Source organism: Aquarana catesbeiana, linkage group LG01, assembly GCF_042186555.1.
Source record: "Aquarana catesbeiana isolate 2022-GZ linkage group LG01, ASM4218655v1, whole genome shotgun sequence".
Classification (NCBI taxonomy): Eukaryota; Metazoa; Chordata; class Amphibia; order Anura; family Ranidae; genus Aquarana; species Aquarana catesbeiana.
In genome coordinates this window covers 962,107,324-962,125,727 of record NC_133324.1, presented here as the reverse complement: position 1 = coordinate 962,125,727, position 18,404 = coordinate 962,107,324, and positions in this window count along the sequence as shown.

Here is an 18,404-nt window from a genome sequence, read left to right as displayed (position 1 = left end):
ATGGGCGCAGTGGGGGAAAAAGATAGTCCTTTTTGAAGGAGTTTTACATGATTGGAATCCATTTGGAAATCAGATAGATTAATAATGCTCATATCCGTAGAGGCTGAGCTAGAGACTCTGTTTAGCGTCTTTTCTGGCTCCTTAATCGCCCACTGTGTCGATGCTGAGTTATGTTTCGATCCTTTCCTCTTCCCTCTACGTTTACGTTTCCAATTTCCCTGAGATGACTCTTGTCTGTTAATTGTTTTGGGCAATCTGCTACTAGGTTGCCCTGAGGTTCCTCTAAAAAAGTGACAGATTTAGTAGGAATATCCTTATCAAGGTCACTATCTGAGGAGGAACCAATTCTATTCCTGCTGGTACGTTGTGAGTATCTAGAATTTCTTGAGGAGGATCTACTTCTGTTTGGCAAGGTAGGGTTAAAAATATCCCCCCCCTCAAAATCACTAAGATTTTGTCTGAATTTTTCCTGCTTCGTGTATTTAAGATTTTTTTGTATTCTTTCTATTTCTTTTTTAATGAAGTCGTTATTTTTTTCAAAATCAGGTTCGCCTTTATGAGGTTCCAGGGCTTTTGCACTTATTTCTAATTCTCCTTTGATTTCCTCAAGTTGTCTTTCTTCTTCTAGAACTATAATCTTCATTAAGGCTAGGCCTCTATTTAAACATTCCTCTTTCCACACCTCCAAAAAACTGGGGGTATGGAGGTGTTCTGCAGGGACAATTCTCTCTCTTAGACCTCTAGGAATAATATTGTGAGAAATATGTGATTTTAAGGAGGAAATGTCCCATTTACGGTTTAAAAATTTAATCATAAGCTTTTTATGATTTTTAAAAAGCTTACGTGTTAATTCCCCATTTTCTTCACTCTTTCCATCTGTGGAGAAAGCCGTATTAATTTCGTCATCCAGTTCTCGATCAATCATATATGCCATGTATATGCTTGTATGCACGGTTTGTGCTATTAGACCGTCTGTCAGTCCGCTGAAACACTAATGTTAATACAATAGTGGTGGGATCCTCAAGGCAAAGAAAGGACAGAAAACGTCCCAAATACTGAACAAAAAATAGGGGATTGTTGCCTGGATCAACCAATAGGTTAGTTAAATAGATGGTCGTTTTAACGGATAAGTATCAAAAAATCATGCAGGCAGAAGTCTGCATGCAGTTCCAAGATGCCCTATGAATCATATAACAAAAACATAAGAGAAAGAGTTCTCTAAAGGAGGGTCAGCAGGGAACACTGATGTTGATACAGATCAGCTTTATTTATTACCAAATAGTAAACCAAATTAAATACAAAAGAAAGTGAAAAAAACAGCAATAATGACTGACGGTTACCACAAACCAGTTAAAATGGGACAACGTTGTCACAAGGGGTAATTAAAAACATATGGTCTATTCCTGCACAACTCAACAGCTGATGCTTGTCTCCTCCATCAACATCTCTCCATACTGAGACACCTGCCTTACGGCGGCTTCATCAACAAACGGTTCCTTCATCTTAGCATTTATCCGCTTATTACAGCGGCACCTATCCATGTAGAGACTTAGGAACTGCGGACTGAGGACTTACTGCAAACCTGACGACAGAGCTACTGAGGCTGGTGAGATCCTTCCATTTCATTCAGCGTCTTTATAAAAGTATGTCAGTATTGCTTGCACCCCCCATACTTGTCTCCATGGACATATATTTTGCTACTTGAACTGCACAATTTATATCTATCTGCTGGAACCGGGACATGATCTGATTTGCCATCTAAACAGCTGCTATACATACAATGTGTGCAATAACTGGGCATTGCTTACCTCTCAGCAGATCGATTCATCTAAATTGAACCACAATATACCTCATTAATTGCCAGATTGTCCATCCACCCACATCTCTGCTACTGATATATGACCTGCCCCCATCATACAGGACTTTCTAAAACACTTTTTTGCCAACTGCTACATATGACTGGTACTTTAATAGGGCAGCAATACTTAATCTTCATTATATCATTTAGCTTACTATACCTTATTTACAACCTAGAGATGTGTATGACGTGTATGAGTGGATGTGAAGCCGCGGCTCCCATATGTTTTTAATTACCCCTTGTGACAACGTTGTCCCATTTTAAATGGTTTGTGGAAACCGTCAGTCATTATTGCTGGTTTTTTCACTTTCTTTTGTATTTAATTTGGTTTACTATTTGGTAATAAATAAAGCTGATCTGTATCAACATCAGTGTTCCCTGCTGACCCTCCTTTAGAGAACTCTTTCTCTTATGTTTTTGTTATATGATTCATAGGGCATCTTGGAACTGCATGCAGACTTCTGCCTGCATGATTTTTTTATACTTATCCGTTAAAACGACCATCTATTTAACTAACCTATTGGTTGATCCAGGCAACAATCCCCTATTTTTTGTTCAGTATTTGGGACGTTTTCTGTCCTTTCTTTGCCTTGAGGATCCCACCACTATTGTATTAACATTAGTGTTTCAGCGGACTGACAGACGGTCTAATAGCACAAACCGTGCATACAAGCATATACATGGCATATATGATTGATCGAGAACTGGATGACGAAATTAATACGGCTTTCTCCACAGATGGAAAGAGTGAAGAAAATGGGGAATTAACACGTAAGCTTTTTAAAAATCATAAAAAGCTTATGATTAAATTTTTAAACCGTAAATGGGACATTTCCTCCTTAAAATCACATATTTCTCACAATATTATTCCTAGAGGTCTAAGAGAGAGAATTGTCCCTGCAGAACACCTCCATACCCCCAGTTTTTTGGAGGTGTGGAAAGAGGAATGTTTAAATAGAGGCCTAGCCTTAATGAAGATTATAGTTCTAGAAGAAGAAAGACAACTTGAGGAAATCAAAGGAGAATTAGAAATAAGTGCAAAAGCCCTGGAACCTCATAAAGGCGAACCTGATTTTGAAAAAAATAACGACTTCATTAAAAAAGAAATAGAAAGAATACAAAAAAATCTTAAATACACGAAGCAGGAAAAATTCAGACAAAATCTTAGTGATTTTGAGGGGGGGGATATTTTTAACCCTACCTTGCCAAACAGAAGTAGATCCTCCTCAAGAAATTCTAGATACTCACAACGTACCAGCAGGAATAGAATTGGTTCCTCCTCAGATAGTGACCTTGATAAGGATATTCCTACTAAATCTGTCACTTTTTTAGAGGAACCTCAGGGCAACCTAGTAGCAGATTGCCCAAAACAATTAACAGACAAGAGTCATCTCAGGGAAATTGGAAACGTAAACGTAGAGGGAAGAGGAAAGGATCGAAACATAACTCAGCATCGACGCAGTGGGCGATTAAGGAGCCAGAAAAGACGCTAAACAGAGTCTCTAGCTCAGCCTCTACGGATATGAGCATTATTAATCTATCTGATTTCCAAATGGATTCCAATCATGTAAAACTCCTTCAAAAAGGACTATCTTTTTCCCCCACTGCGCCCATGAATGAATTCGAAGTGTTTAAGGACATAAACTTATTCCTTAGAAAGGTTCTCTTTAGACTGTGGCACCAAAATGATTCCAATAATAAACCTATCCCCAATTCCAATTTTGACAAGGATGAAAATGAGGCTATTAATAACTTAATTTCTTTATTAGAGGAAAACGCCGATAGCGACTCTGAAACTGAAAATAGCCACCCAATCAGGAGGAAATCCAATTTGATGATCAAGTCTACAAAAATGCCAGCCTTATCAAAGCACAAATGGCTTCAACTATTCCTAGATCAGGTTAAACTTGATCTTGGTAAGATCAACTGGGAATGGTTGGGATCTAGTAATTTAACCAGCTCTGAGAGAAAAGCATTAAAAGAACTACAGGAGGCCCCAAACTTGGTGATAAAGAGAAGTGATAAGGGTGGAAATGTGGTCCTACTTAGTGAAAAACTCTATGAGGATGAAGCTTTCAGACTACTAAATGATACATCTACTTATAAAAAACTAGCTTGTACCCCATTCCCAGCCCTGATAGACACTCTTAACACCAAGTTAAAACTAGCTATGGAAGCCAATCTACTCACTAAAAAGGAATACCTTTATCTCCGAGCTGATAACATTACTATCCCAACCTTCTACATAATCCCAAAGTTACATAAATCACTCACAAACCCTCCTGGAAGGCCAATTGTTTCAGCTATCAATGGTCCACTTGAGAGAACAGGCAAGTTTGTGGACTCGATGATCAAGGATATGGTAACAAAACTACGGTCTTTTGTCCGTGATAGCAGAGATATACTTTCTATACTATCCCATTTCTCCTTGTCATCAAATGCCCTTTTGGTGGGAATAGATGTTGAAAGCTTATATACATCGATTCCCCACCATTGGGGTATCCAAGCATCCAAAACCTTTCTGGACATCCATTTCCCCCTATTGGGAGCCCATAATGAGTTCATTATTGATACATTAGAATTCATGCTAAACAACAATTTTTTTCAATTTCTTGGAAGATTTTACCAGCAGGTGAGAGGCACCAGTATGGGTGCCCCATGGGCCCCTTCATATGCGTGTCTCCACCTCGGCCTTTGGGAGGAGGAGGTAGTTTACAAATCCTCGATGTACCTTGACCACTGTACTTTGTGGTCAAGGTACATCGATGATATACTCATGATTTGGGAGGGCACAGCGGAACAACTCGAGGAATTTATGTCCCAACTCAATAATAATGAAAGGAATATTCATTTAACTTATTCCTATTCTGCTGATGCCCTCTCCTTCCTTGACTTAAAAATCACCAGATGCGGAGATAGGATAGCGACTAGTACGTTCCGCAAGGAAACAGCAGCCAACACCCTCCTCCTGGCACAGAGCCATCATCCGAAGTCCCTAATAAAAGGGATACCAACGGGACAATTTTTAAGGATCAGGAGAAACTGTTCAGAGGATGAACAATTTCTATCTGAAGCACATGAGATGTACAACAGGTTCAGAAAAAGAGGATACTCACACAATTGCCTTAAAAAAGCTAAAAATAATGCATTAAAAAGAAAACGTGAGGATCTCCTAATTACACAGAAAAACACTCAAGGACATGAAAAATTAGAAAATGATTTTCCGAGAATCATCACTAGGTTCGGTGCACAATGGACAAAAGTCCAAGAGATTCTCAACAAACATTGGCACATCCTTAAATCAGCACCTCTAATTACAGATTTAATTAGCCCCAAACCACTACTTACAGCTAAAAGGGCACAGAATTTGGGTGATTTTTTGGTCCACTCAGAATACACCAGAACCATCAATAAAAACTGGCTCACTGAAAGAAGACCCCCCCCTGGCATGCATGCATGTGGACATTGCAACATATGCAAATATGTGGATCACACTAATGAGTTCGCCAATCCGAGAGGAGGTAGGCATTATCAAATCAAACAATTTATTAATTGTTCAACGACACGCGTCATATACATGCTCACGTGCCCTTGTAATAAAAACTACATAGGAAAGACTAAACGCCAACTCCGAACCCGGATTGGTGAGCACATCAGTGGCATTAGGAATAAAAAAAAGAATAAAGAAGACGATCGACCTATCCCAGTACATTTTGCCAAATTTCATGACAGTAATCCAAAGGGCCTCAAAGTTAAGGGGATCTATGTGCTGAATTTACCCCCCAGAAGAGGGGACTTTGACACTATTCTCCTTCAGAAGGAAAAAATGTGGACGTACTACTTAGACTCCTTAGCCCCCAAGGGGTTAAACACAGAATGTAGCTTTCAACCTTTCCTAGAACAATGATACCCTGTCCGTAAAATCCTAGAACTAATTTTCAATATAGCTAATACCATAAATAATCAACTTCTTCACTCTTTCTATTGCCAATCTTTTTAAGTCACTTTATCCTAGTCTCTTTCAATCGATGCTCTCACTTGCTTTATTTTTGTGCTTGATATGCACGTCTTTTTTTTCCCCTTTCCCTTTGCTGAATGTCTTTCATGTGAGTGGTCCAGATGGTGACATCTAGTGGATAAAAATGGGAATTGCATCCCTTAAATGGCTATTTAAACCCTTCACCACTGACCCCTCCTCGCTCTGAGGAAACCAGCGTCCATTGGCTGGTGAAACGCGTCAGCGGTGTGACGTCAGCACGTCACTGGGAGCCGCGCGCTATTCGATCTGGCAATTCGACCTGGCAATCCGACCTGTACTATTTGATCCGGTCTATTCCTGCACAACTCAACAGCTGATGCTTGTCTCCTCCATCAACATCTCTCCATACTGAGACACCTGCCTTACGGCGGCTTCATCAACAAACGGTTCCTTCATCTTGGCATTTATCCGCTTATTACAGCGGCACCTATCCATGTAGAGACTTAGGAACTGCGGACTGAGGACTTACTGCAAACCTGACGACAGAGCTACTGAGGCTGGTGAGATCCTTCCATTTCATTCAGCGTCTTTATAAAAGTATGTCAGTATTGCTTGCACCCCCCATACTTGTCTCCATGGACATATATTTTGCTACTTGAACTGCACAATTTATATCTATCTGCTGGAACCGGGACATGATCTGATTTGCCATCTAAACAGCTGCTATACATACAATGTGTGCAATAACTGGGCATTGCTTACCTCTCAGCAGATCGATTCATCTAAATTGAACCACAATATACCTCATTAATTGCCAGATTGTCCATCCACCCACATCTCTGCTACTGATATATGACCTGCCCCCATCATACAGGACTTTCTAAAACACTTTTTTGCCAACTGCTACATATGACTGGTACTTTAATAGGGCAGCAATACTTAATCTTCATTATATCATTTAGCTTACTATACCTTATTTACAACCTAGAGATGTGTATGACGTGTATGAGTGGATGTGAAGCCGCGGCTCCCATATGTTTTTAATTACCCCTTGTGACAACGTTGTCCCATTTTAACTGGTTTGTGGTAACCGTCAGTCATTATTGCTGGTTTTTTCACTTTCTTTTGTATTTAATTTGGTTTACTATTTGGTAATAAATAAAGCTGATCTGTATCAACATCAGTGTTCCCTGCTGACCCTCCTTTAGAGAACTCTTTCTCTTATGTTTTTGTTATATGATTCATAGGGCATCTTGGAACTGCATGCAGACTTCTGCCTGCATGATTTTTTGATACTTATCCGTTAAAACGACCATCTATTTAACTAACCTATTGGTTGATCCAGGCAACAATCCCCTATTTTTTGTCCCTTAGGTAGACCACCTCTTTGTATACCTGCAGCTGATCCCATTCTTTGTGAATTTCTTTTTCGAAAACCCTATAGCAGCAGATCTGGATATTGACATCCAGGGCCTTTAATGAGAAATCATAGAGGCAGCCCTCCATCTAGTCCTTTCTTGGGTCTTTCTTTGAAAGCCTAGGTAGACCTTCGTCCCCTTACTTGGGTCATAGTAATATTTGGGGACACCTGCAAATGAGGCTCTAATGGCTTCAGCCTCTGTTGCTCCTCAAGCCCGATGCTCCTTGACACAAGGCTTGTAGCCCTTCCTGTATCAGCTCTTCAGAGGTAATCCCTGAGTCATAGTGTCTCCTCAACATGACATCAGAGTCTCTCTTCCTAACCCCAGGATGATACTTTAGACTGAAGTGGAAACCCGACTGAGATGGGTAGCCAACCACCTATACCTTGTGGCATGCAGCTTTGCTATAGTAAGTATATATGTGAGGGGGTTATTGTCAGTTTTGAACACATGTCTGCACCATACAAGTAATCTTTCAGTTTATCCACTACTGCACACTTCAGGGAAAGGAACTCCTCGATGTGTAGTTAATAAAGTTTGGTTGGCTCAGCATAGGCCAGAACAGGGGCATTCAATAAACTCTTCTTCAACTGACAGAAGGCTTGCTCGCACTGATCAGTTCACTGGTCCTGGATTGACTCCCAGGACCTCCTAGGTCCTCCAGTTTGTTTGACTGGTTTCGATATGTCTGGGTCATTGTCCTCACTCTTAAATACCTCAAATCTTCGATAGTACAAATAGAACACATTGGTAGGTCTTGGCTAGGAGGTGACAGCTTCCAGTTTTTTTGGGGTCAGTGGCCACTCTCTCAGCTGAGACAACAAGTCTGAGGTAAGTGACAAAAGGCCGGTAGATCTGATATTTCTCTAGGAACAACTTTATCCCCTCATCATGAAGTCTCTTCAAGACCTACTCCAGGCACTCTTCATGCTCTTCAAGGGTTCTGCCAAGGACAATGATATTATCTGAGGCACACTAGCACTTTGATAAGGTTCAAGTCCCCTACTGTCTTTTCTGTCAATCTCTGGAAGATTGATGAAGCTCCCCAAAACAGACCTTGGGGAATTCAGTTTAATTTGAAGAACCCTAGTGGACAGATGAAGGCTGTCTTCTCTCTGTCTTCCAGATGCATGGGAATCTGGTAGTACCCACTTTTCATGTCTTGTACACTGAACCACTTCACCCCCAAAAGACATTGTAGGGCATCTTCTATCCAAGATGTTGTATACTGGTCGGAGATAGTTCTCCAATTGAGGGTGCAATAGTCGATACACATCTTCAGAGAACCATTGTTCTTTCACCACTGCCACTTCTACCACCACTATGGGGGAGGCATAAGGGCTCCACAACTCGAATGATGCCCATCCTCTTCAACTCTGACAGATGTTCATGGAGATCTTCCAGATCACCCAATGGAATCTGTCAGGTTCTTTCTCTGAATGGATTGTCTTGCCGAAGGCTAGTTCGGGTGCTGGGCACCTTTTTAACACCCTACAACAGCTAATGTATTGAATGTCTCTGATTGCCCAGTTATGGAGGGGGTCAAAGGGCAACTTGATCGGAAGGTACGCATTATAGGGGGGAATTCTGAGTTCCAATACCCCAATTCTCTAGCTCTTCCAACCTCTGTAGGGGTAGACATTTGAGGTGTTTGTTATATAAGTCTTAGTTTAGAAGGGTCACCTGTGCTCCTGTATCCAGAAGGGCATTTGTATAGATGCCTTCTACTTGGACTGGCATGATGGGAGAAGGTCCTACTAAATTGTCAGGAAAATTGCTTGAAGTTGGTTGAGCAGTCTGTACTTTCTTCATGACAAGATTCTGTGTTGTCAAATGTTTTGTTGGGAGGATGGTGTGCATTGTCTTTCCATGACCGCCTGCCTGAGGTCAAGGAGAGTAAGTTGGCTGTTGTATGTGGGCACCTGGTTCACTCCTGGCACTGGTTCTCAGACTTTTCTGGGCTTGGCAATACTCATCTTTAGTGACCCACACCTCTGCAGTTGAAGCAAATCACTTGCCAGGCTTGAGGGCAGGAGCAGTTTTAGAGTCTGAAGGCTGGTTGGACCTGGGAACACTTTTGCTAGGGAATATGGTAACTCTGGCTCCTAATAGAATAATCATTTCCACCATTTGTGACATCTGTGACTTAAGAGCGACTATCTCCGAGTTGATGTCTACTACACACACTGACCCAACTTCAACTGACAACCCCATCCTTGGGATGGCCATGACTCTCTTGAACTCAAACAGAGCTTTCTCTTTTCTCACTACCTTAATGAGCTCATACTTTAGAGGCATGATATTTGCTGATGTCTTCAGGTGGAGCCAGGCCGGGTCAGAATATAGGGCACCTCTCAGAATCTGCTTCATTCTGGTTTAATCTACACCTTCTAGGTCGATTCCTCACTTAGGCATTATTTGGTACAGCATCTTGTTTAGCTGCCTAATATACTCGGACAGATATTCACCTTGGTGTTGGAAGGCATGCTCAAATTGGCAAAATTTGAAGCCTTCTTCATTTACCTGAATTTCTGTTGTGAATGAATGAATGAATGAGTGACTTGTATAGTGCTACCTATGCAAATGGAATCACTTCAGGGCGCTTTTTGCCGCCGGTGTCTATCTGTGGTATAGTGCGGTCCTTTGCCCCATGGGTTCCCGACACGCTTACAAACACATATACATACAACATACACATATTTGGCCAATTTTTTTTTCGACAGGATCTAATTAACCTACCAGCATGTCTTTGGAGTGTGGGAGGAAACCGGAGCACCCAGAGGAAACCCACGCAGGCACAGGGAGAACATGCAAACTCCAGGCAGATGGTGTTGTGGTCAGGATTTTGAATCAGCGAACCTATTGCTGCTAGGTGAGAGTGCTAACCACCACACCACTGTGCTGCAGCGTGGCAAGGTAGTCATAGGCTGTACAGGTCTTTTAACAGAACTTGAGATTTCTCTGCAGCAGCTCCTCTCAAACTTTCAGTGATGCTCTCTCTTTTGAGCTTCTGGGACATCCCATTCTTCCAGGGGCTGCATGTCCTGCTCCTTCCAGGTTCCATGCTCTTCTTCCCCAGCAGGCACCAGTCCGAGAAGAGCTTCAGCTGTCTGTATCCTGCTTCTGAGGGAGCAGCCTGACTACTCTTGGTCATAAAATTCCCCAGAGCAGCGAAGAAGTCTGCTTCTATGTCAACTGAGGTCATTGGTGTAGCAGCTCCTTCAGTAGGAATGACATGACTTGAGCTCTCTGCACTTGCATCTGGCACTCTCATCTGTTGTGGAAATTTTATGAAGTTGTATTTTAATATGTGTTGTGTCTCCCAGTGTTAGTGCTCCCGCAGCCCGCTTTAAAGAGCTGACTGGGGTAGACTGACGTTGGTTGAGATCCGTTTGGTAGGGAAAAGCTCCTTGGGGATGTAGAGAAGTGTTTGCGGAGTGGGGACATGTCCACCAGCTAAGGGCCCCTGTGCGATGCACAGAACGATCGTCTGGTGGGGGTGTGTTCGCTCTGCAAAGACATTATTGGTTTAACGAGTATGTGCTCGTGTCACCCCTGTGTGCCTGATCAACATATTTGTGGCCCCATGAGCATACACCTGCAGATAATCTCTCGTCCACAAAGACAGTAGTATAGTCCGGTTATGCCTTGTTCTCTAAACAACGCAGAATAAGGATTCACAAACAATAAGAACGGGATTCTTTAAATCGTTGTGGTCGGGAGAAGTGTTCAAAGTCTCAGGCTTCCTGTGATCAGAGATAGGGGGCTGGAGATTGTACACGCTGCCCCCGCCCAAACACGCCCATAAGACTCCCCTAGTCATTGCTGTATTGGTCATGTCCTTATTTGGTCATTTCCTGTGAGGTCACATACTGTGTAGGAGGTGATTGGCTGTTGGAGGCAAACCCTCCAGTTTGTGACTTCCTTTGTGTGTGTAAATAAAAGCAAGTGGACTGCTCGGCAAGGCAGTCATGCTGATGGAGCTGAGAATGTAAGCTACGGTGATGTCTGTTTACTGGGGAAAGGGGGAGACATGGGTTATTTAAGGCTGCATTCTACCATTATGGTGGAAGAGCGCTTATTAGTGCAAGAGCATAGTGGAATATCCACGACACATCTTAACCAGACAGGCTTCAATGTTGTTAGTCAGCTGCAAACTAGTTCCTTGGAAATAGGCAGGAATCCCCCTTTTCCACTCTGATAGGACATAGGTGTGAGAAGTCACTCAGTCTGGGTTTCAAGTCCAGTGTGTACACTCTCTAATCAGGAACAAATGCAGGCAGTGCTTGGCAGATCTTTTATTCTGTTAAGGTGTCTCCAAGAATTGTTGGCCACCACATTTGACTCCAGTCAGCCATTATACTCCTCACACCACTGGATTGCAGCGGTGGGGTCCATATTTGCTTATTCTGGCTTGCTGTCTTGGTAACTTGCTAGTAGAACAGAGGGATCCCAAACTTACGAGCCTCTTCTTTGTCTCAACCTCCTCAATGACTTCAGCCCCTCTGACACACTAGGTTAAGTGAACAAAGCTTACAACATCACATAAATCACTGAAGGCAATACAAGGTACATAATAATGATGCTGGGCCAGGAAACAGACACTAAATGAGTTAGTGAAAGCAAGTCTTAATATATTGTCACACACTACAAATTGGTAACGATAAAGGCATAAAAGTGGATTACCAATAGTAATAGTAAAACTCAACATATGGTGTGATCAGCAGTCATCAGTATGTATAAGAGAACACTATATACCAGGATCAGAACAAACAGTAGCAAGATCACCATAAGTGCAGCAATGAGCAGTAATCTGGTTGAATTAACTGCTGCACTGCCAAAGTGCATTACTGGTGACTATACTCTGCCTAGGCTCACTGGACAGAGGTACCTTTTAAATGAATAATGGATCGGGGCTTGCAGAATGGCTTTATAGGGTGCAGTCCTTTAGGGTGTTCTTCTGCTGGCTATAGTTGGGGCCATAAGCAGTGTTATCAATAGTCTTTGAGAATCAGCATGCAGCGTGGGTGCTATGTAATGAGTATCCTGCTTCCAGTAACTTAGTCCCTGCAATTAGTGTGCAAATAGTGGGCTGTGAATCCCCTTACCAGTCCCTGCACTGCAGCTGTAGACTCCCACTGTAGAAAAAGGCCCCTTGTCTCTGTGCAAATGACTCCATTGATTAGAAGTGAAGGAGGGGAGAGTGGGTAGATATTCCAGTCTCCCTGCAGCAAGAACATGATGGATGGGATCACTGTGGTCTGTGTAGAGCTGCCCCTGTGTTACCCCTCTTAGGACTCAAGCTCTGATCCCTGACCATCTTGTCTCCCATAGAGATGTGGGTGATGTGCTCACATGGACTCTCCATGAGGAGAGAGTGTCCTCTAGAAACTGTAGGGTCAGGGTCCATAAATCCTATTCTATGGCTGCTGCCCCGAGCTTCAATTCCCATGATCCTCAGTGTTCTACATAGACGTCCATAGGCTTTCCTGTCTATAGCTATCCCTCTGTAGCCATGCCCCCGTAGGAGTGGCTGAATGTAGTGGTTCACCTGTCACCCTGCTCAGCCAGACATCCATCTCTCAGTCACTCAGAGACATAGAACTATCCATAAGCTTTGTTTTTGATTTTTCATTGAGGGGAGTAAACTTGGATGGGTAATGGGAAAATATGGGATGCCCAGGAAATAGAGTGCAACTTGCTTGGGACCTCTATACACACTTCCAGTATATACACTCCAGTCTTCTCCCTAGCACAACATTTGCTTAAGACCTCTTATCCTTCACTCCTCCAGCACTTCACTTGCTGCATACCGTTACTCTGCCAGCACTTCACTTGCTTCAGACTGTTACTCCACCAGCACTTTACTTGCTGCAGACTGTTACTCCTCCAGACTAGCTAGCGCCGCATGGTTAGGCCTGACACTAACTCAGCCAGGCCACAGTGAACTGCCTTTTGTGGGCAGGGACCTCGGGCCCCTGTGGTGTAGAAATAGTTCAGGTGTTAACTGTCTTCTGCTCAGCTACCACTCCCAGATAATTCTCTTCAGACCCTGCCAGCTTGCCTGGGTGCAATGACTACTTTCCAGTGCACTTCCCACAGTCCTCTCTTCTGGTTTTGCACCCATCTCAAACTGAAATCTCACAGTTCTCTCGGTGTGCCTCCCCAGTCCTTCTGATTGTGCTCCACTCACCAGCCAGCCTAGGGCCACCCCCCCCCCCCGGGGACTGGGGAGCTCCCCATGGACCCCGACAACTGCCACACTCTCTCACTCCAGCTCTTCCACCTGACAACTCCTCCCCAGCTGGGCTGAGCCTGGGTATTTAAAGGAGGCCTGTCCCCTGCCAATCCAAGTTGGGGACTGGTCAAGGCTTCTCGAGATACCCCAGACAGCTCCACCTCTCCTCTCCTCCTTTCCTTCTAGCACCTTCTAGAAAGAGGGAAGTGACAGTGATGCTACCTGTGAGTCACCCAGCCCTGCCCTGAGCCACTCCCAGCCCAGAATGAAAACAAACAGGCATAGCCACCAGCTAGGCCTGCCCAAATTTTTCTACTCTTCAGAAAATCCTCACTCTAGCACCTACCTAACTAGAGGGTGCTACACCTCTATTACCTGAAGAGGATAGTGCAACACAACATGCAGTAAAGCAATAGAAAATAAAAGTGAAACTGACTGTAAAGAAGACAATGTCTTCTTCTGCCATAGGCGTCTCGTCCAGAGGGGAGGTTGTTTCTCCCCCACCTTATGCCTGCTTAAATCATCCCCACAGGTAATTTGCTCTGTAAGTGTTTCTGCCCAAATTCGGGAGCGATTTTACACTTTCAGACTCCATTTAAATATATGCTGTTTTTTCTTTTTCATAGTTTCATGTTTATGCACCTCCATCTCTTCAAGATTCTATTGATCCCTCTAAAGTTGCGGGCTCTGAATCTTCTTGTTATGATGACCCTAAACGTTTATTTTTTAGTTGCAATGAGGCTAGTCTTCTGCCTTGCAATTGAGTGTTGATTCAACTAAAGGTAATCTTTTTGTGCATTTTTTCTGTTTTGATGCCTTTATTGACATCATTTATCTAGATGCTTTTCTCATTACATTCCATCTTATCCTTTTTAAAGGATTTATCAATTTATAGTCCTTCTGTGGCCAAAACGGATGGAAACTTTTACTTAACAGGGACTCTTCTATAGCTCCGATACACGCTAGAGATCAATGTTGTACCAATGCAATTCCCATTCATCATCTAAAAGCCTGGTGAGAATTCTACGATTATTATTTGTTTTTAAAACTGAAGATATACAGGTACAAACAACGTTGCCCCAGACCTGTATTTCCACCTCTGTGCTATGCTTATAAATGTCAAACCCCTACCGAAGCTGCCACTTTATAATAAAATATATGAAAACCAAATTCACCGAAGGAAAATTATGGATGAATAGTGGCGCTGATCCCCAGGTGGTGGGGAGATGCCAGACACTCCTATAAAGCCAGTGAGCTGAATATAGACGTGACTAAATCAAAAAGTGGAAGATTGACATATAATACATCAATAATCCCTAGTGCCCAAAAAAAATAAAAAATAAAATATAAATTAATATGAGCTAGTAAGAAATTATATATATACACAACACCTCATGAAAGTGGTATACGAATATATAAATCCAAAAAAATATAAATAAAATTATAAAAAAAAAATATATATATATATATATGTAGGAAGGCCAGTATGGTGGCCTGAATTTATGGGAGGAGCCCGGGGGGTATTTAAGCAGCCCGCTCACCTGTGGTGCTTGTCGGTTTCCTGTGCGCGATATACGTCACTAGGCCGACTATTCGATATACCAGCGTTCGCAAGTTCTTGCCTTGCAAGTTCCCGTATTCGATATTCCGTACTCAAAACCTTCGAAGTCCGCGTTTTCCGTTCGTAGTTTGTACCACGCGTCTGGCTTGGCTGTCGCAGGTAAGGTCCCGTCGGACTTTTCGTTTTTCATATCATGTCACTAAACCGTGATTTCAAATTTTCGTTTCACTCGCATTTCACAAACTGCAATGTATATCGCTTGTACTTTCGATATGTTACCATTTCGACAGCACTGCGACGCAGACGTCGCTTCATTTCTAGCATGTCGGTATCGGTAGACAGCCATAGCCAGTCGCAATTTGCAATTTATCAAGTCAAGTTAGTTCGATACCAATCATTTCTCATTTCGGAAACATTTCTAAACTCATTTCTGACATTTCAAAAATTGCAATTTATCAAGTCAGTTCGATACCAACCATTTCTCATTTCTGAAACATTTCTAAACTCATTTCTGACATTTCAAATCATTTCTCATTTCAGTCACTTACCGCGCTCCGATTCGAATCCAGTCGCACCAAAGGTGCGCCGATTCGTTCCGGTGTGCCCCAGTTATTACGGCCTCATTTCTATACATGCACCAGAGCTACGTTATTGTCAGTCAATTTGTACCTCTGCCATGGTTATCATTTCATTTCCACGTATCACGTTCCGACATGAATTCAGTCGCATGAAAAAAAAAAAAAAAAAAAAAAATGCACCGATTCATCTCGGCGTGCCCCAGGATTGGCCTCATTTCTATACATGCTCCAGAGTTACGTTTATCAGTCAATTGTACCTCTGTCATGGTTATCATTTCATTTCCATGTATCACGTCCCGACATGAATTCAGTCGCATGAAAAATGCACCGATTCGTCTCGGCGTGCCCCAGGATGGGCCTCATTTCTATACATGCTCCAGAGTTACGTTTATCAGTCAATTGTACCTCTGTCATGGTTATCATTTCATTTCCATGTATCACGTCCCGACATGAATTTAGTCGCATGAAAATGCACCGATTCGTCTCGGCGTGCCCCAGGATTGGCCTCATTTCTATACATGCTCCAGAGGTACGTTTATCAGTCAATTATACCTCTGTCATGGTTATCATTTCATCTCCATGTATCACGTTCCGACATGAATTTAGTCGCATGAAAAATGCACCGATTCATCCCGGCGTGCCCCAGGATTGGCCTCATTTCTATACATGCTCCAGAGTTACGTTATCAGTCATTTGTACCTCTGTCATGGTTATCATTTCAGTCCCACGTATCACGTTCCGACAGGAATTCAGTCGCATGAAAATGCACCGATTCGTCTCGGCGTGCCCAGGATTGGCCACATTTCTGATACATGCTCCAGAGTCCGGATCATAGCTAAATCGTAGACATCGGGGGATTGACCCATATCTCTGTCATGCAATTTCTACCATTTCACTTCCACAACGCATCACCGTTTCGGAACCAGTCGCATCTGAGGCGCACCATTCGTCACGGCATGCATCAATGCATCACTGGTTCCGATCACATTTCATACCTACACCAGAGCTCGGTTGGTTGCCAGTCGCTAACACGGCACAACCAATTCGAGCCTCGGTCAAAACAAGCATTTCTCTCATTTCATTTAATACTGCACTCCTATTCGAATCCAGATGCATCAAACAAGCACCGATTCGTCCCAGGAGCACCAATATTGTCAGTTGCCTCATTCCAATACACGCTCCAGAGCCCGGCCCACGGTCGAACAAATCGTGACACGACCAGGCCGCACCTCTGTCATGCAGTTCATTCATTTCACAATCAAGGCAAACATTTCGAATCATTTCATTGTCACAAAATTGCAAGCACCATACAAATCATGGCTTCAAGTTACTTAGCAATCCCTTCACGAATTGTCACCTTTCATCTTCCTCAGGTCAGTCAAAGTTCAGTAGGTCCACCCTGCACCAGGTTGGACGATATCCCCCCAGGTAAAAAAAAAAAAAAAAAAAAAGGGAGAATAAGTCGGGTAAGTATGACTCAGCGGATCAAAGAAAAAACTTGAAATTCATCTCACCCCCAATAGGTTACAGTCAACCAGGAAATAAAGCTCGAGAGATCCTCACCAGAGCAACCATGTCCCAGGCCGGCAGTGAAGACTTCACGGCCCCTCTATCACCTACTCCGGTCTCAGAAAGCGGCAGCGTGCAATCCCTCAGGGGATGGACTATCCCCAAACTGACGGCAGAGCTCAGACGCAGAGGTGTCCCCTTCCCCGCCACAGCGAGGAAAGGCGAGCTCTTCAAACTCCTCTTCCCCCCACCAGCAGCAGGACCCAGTACCCAACAGGCATCCCTCCAGTCCATATCATCGGCCATCTCACAATTACACACGATGGTGTCATCTCTATCCACCTCAGTTGCAGACGTCCAAGCCAGGGTGGCACTTCTGGAGGCCCGACCGGCCACGGCTGTCCCCGACCCAACTGCAACTCAGACCTTGACACCTCTTCCTACAGGTACCTCAGGCTCAAGCGCCATTGTCTACCCCTCCCACCTGGTCCCAACCAGTATCAGGAAGGACATTTTGGACGGCAAGGACGTCAACCTGGCCTCTCTCCTTATCTCCGTGCATGATTTGGCAGAAAATAAGGCCTACTCCTGGGGCGACATATCGGTGGTCCTTAAAGCCAAAGACCCCAGGCTGAACCGCAAGCTATCAGTCCCCGAATTTACCCTGGCCTTTGGCATGCTCAGAGATGTCTTGTGCTCAGCCACCCCTAGCAGGCGGGAAGAGCTGGACTTATACCTCCATACTGTGGTAGACTTGGGCCACAAGTATGGAGGTTTCGCCTTCTACGATTATCATCGTTCCTTCTCAGCCAAGGCCGCCGCCAGATTCTCACAATTCCAGATCACGACAGATTGGAGTCTCATGGACACAGAGCTCTTCTGCCGCCACTTTGCCGGCTTACGCTCACCTCTGTGTGCAATTTGCCAGTCTTCCACCCACACTGCCACCTGGTGCGCCAATACGGCGATCAGACGGCCCTTCGAGTTCCCCTCTACCTCAGGTACAGTACAGGGCCAGTCGATCCCTGAACCAACGCCTCAGGTGGACAAACTCGGACGCCCAGTCCGAACCATGGGAGGGGCAGCCATCTGTAACAACTTCAACTATGGGTCCTGCAACTTCAGCCAATGCCGTCTACTTCACATCTGCACTTTATGCCAAAGAGCACACCCTAGGAATTTGTGTGAAGTCAAGCAACACAAGAGGGCATGACTAAGCCGAATCAACATCTTATGGTTAGGACTGTATCTCACTTCACA